The sequence below is a fragment of the Perissodus microlepis genome, chromosome 6, assembly GCF_051167445.1.
Source record: "Perissodus microlepis isolate ML-2025 ecotype Zambia chromosome 6, ASM5116744v1, whole genome shotgun sequence".
Classification (NCBI taxonomy): Eukaryota; Metazoa; Chordata; class Actinopteri; order Cichliformes; family Cichlidae; genus Perissodus; species Perissodus microlepis.
The window spans coordinates 6,062,859-6,065,790 of record NC_140466.1 but is presented as its reverse complement, the minus strand read 5'-3'; positions in this window follow the sequence as shown (position 1 = coordinate 6,065,790).

Genomic DNA, 2,932 nt, shown 5'->3' with positions numbered 1-2,932 from the left:
AACCACCAATGCACCGACCCCCGAGGGCATCAGTTACCGGCAGGGAGTGTGGAGAGGGGAGATAGGCCTTTGGAGGGCCTGGGAGTTCCCAGAGAGGTGGAGTGTAAGACCCGACCTGACATATAGACACAGACAAACAGGTACACACAGACACAAACATGCATTCCCACCCTTATGCACACATATACAAATACTCAGCACTCACCCAACGTAGGGATAGACATACATGGACACTGTACACACAATCACACTCCCCAAACAAACTCTATACCCCAGGTCCAGGTACCCTCGCCCCTGGAGGGGGAAACGGCACCGAGACCCAGGAGATGTTACCCTTTCCCCCGGGGTGGAGGCAAGCAGACCGCCCCAGGCTCCGCAGCAGCAGGAAGGCCAGCAGAGATGGCCAGCGAGGCCATTGGGGGCCATCGGGGACATCTGGTTGCCTGAACTGTGGTAGGACAAAACTGTGCAAACCATTCATCGATCGTGGATTGAACTCACACCAATAAACTACCAGATCACCAAACAGGCCTGAACTGGATTCTATTGACACTTTAAAAGACCCAGGTCTGACATTCCTTTCTTTTATTTTATTTTGGGTATCTGTGCACACACACATAATTTTGGTTGTAATTGTTAAATGCAATACAGTGCACAAATTTCAAATACAGTTGAACCATTGCTTCACATCATTTGTGGTTGTGTTTTCATTGTGGTTACCCATCCTCTAGGCTCCTGCCGTTCCTGAAGTCTTCTGATTTGCCCATTGTTTATATATTTTGTTACATACTGGTTACATCCACCTCTGACAGAAAGTGTGACTTGCTGTGCTTCTCAAAGCAGGCATATAAGGTTTAGCCCATTCCACATGTGCCTGATGTTTGAGCCAATGTAGCAGGACTCCACCTTTTCCCTATACTGTCCCTTAGCTGTATTTATTGCTCTTCTGACAGTGTACCAGGCTACAGCAATGGATGGCACAACATTATCAGATCAGATCCACATTTATGGATATATCCAGTAATGCATTCTGCCTTAGTTAAAAAAAAAACTTCACAGTCTTTAGTGTACAGGGTGGGCCATTTATATGGATACACCGTAATAACATGGGAATGGTTGGTGATATTAAAGTCCTGTTTGTGGCACATTAGTATATGTGAGGGGGCAAACTCCTCAAGATGGGTGGTGACCATGGTGGCCATTAAGAAGTCGGCCATCTTGGATACAACTTTTGTTTTTTCAATAGGAAGAGGGCCATGTGACACATCAAAGTTATTGGTAATGTCACAAGAAAAAAAACAATGGTGTGCTTGATTTCAACGTAACTTTATTCTTTCATGAGTTATTTACAAGTTTCTCTTTGTTCACAGACATTGACATGTCGAAGAGGTTAACACGTGAGGAGCGGATCGAAATTGTGTTGATATCTGGTGAACGCAGTAACCGGGTCATTGCAGCAGATTTCAATGCAAGTTGGGCAAATGGCACCCTTGCAAACTCCAGCTACTGCAGCATCTCAACGAGGATGACCCAGATCGGTGCACAGAATTTGCAGAATGGGCAAAACAAAAATTGGAACAGGACCCTCAGTTCACGCAGAAGATTTTGTTCAGTGATGAGGCAAACTTTTATGTGAATGGTGAGGTTAACAAACAAAACCACTGCTATTGATCTGACACTAACCCACATTGGATGGATCCCTCCAAGACTGTTGGAACAACAAAAGTGATGGTTTGGTGTGGTATGTGGGGTACAACGATAGTGGGTCCATTCTTCATCAATGGAAACCTCAAGGCCACTGGATATTTGAAATTGCTACATGATGATGTGTTTCCCTCTTTATGCACTGAAGCTGGCACGTTCCCTGAGTTTTTCCAGCAAGATGGTGCACCACGACATTATGGGTGCCAGGTCCGAGCATTCCTAGATGAACAGTTTCCTGGAAAGTGGATTGGTCGTCGTGGGCCATTTGAATGGCCCCCAAGATCTCCCTATCTGACCCCCTTAGACTTTTATCTTTGGGGTCATCTGAAGGCAATTGTCTATGGTGTGAAGATATGAGATGTGCACAGTGTTGGGTAAGTTACTTTAAATTAGTAACTTAGTTACATTACTAGTTACTTCCATCAAAAGTAACTCAGTTACTTGAAGTTACTCGTTACTTTCAAAGTAACTAGTTACTAGGGAAAGTAACTTTGGTTTTACTCAGAATTCTCTTGTTAATGTGTTGCTTCCATAACTTTGCCAGTCTTCTAGCTTGCTTACTTGCCACAAGTGCACTGTGCCACCTACCAATAGAAAGGAAAAGATAATGTGCATATTTCCACGAGAGAAATCCCACGCCTGGACCGTTGTTGACCGCTGCCATGATTCTAGCTTACGTCACAGCGCCATGTGCGCTTTTTACATCCAACACAAAAACTGCAGTCGTGGTGCTTTGATTGTACTCAGAACTCAGAAATTCTGCCTTACGAATAGGAAGATGTAGGTAACACCAGACTGCAGATGAGCTGCATACAGGGCTGGACTGGGACAAAAAATTGGCCCGGGTATTTTGACTAGAGACCGGCCCGCCATTATAGGAAAAATCATAAAGCCTTTGAATGAAAACAAACGCTGTTGTGACAGTGATGTACACTGTCTTGATGGTATATATGTATCAATCTATCAATCGTTTGTTGTAAGACTCAGATAATTATTTTTTAAAAGCAAGACATTTTAAATGAGAATAAGAAAGAAAAGTATTTCTTTGTGCCCCCGTTTCGCTGTTAATGCCCTACCTGGTCCCCTGGAAACACTTTGCTAGATCCGCCCCTGCACAGTTACCAGCTGTCAGCTACTTAGAAAAGGATCCTGGTGTTATTTCTCAGAAACAATTTATAACTTCCCTTCAACTCATTCATGTCACCTAAAAGGTAAACCTGTTTCTCCA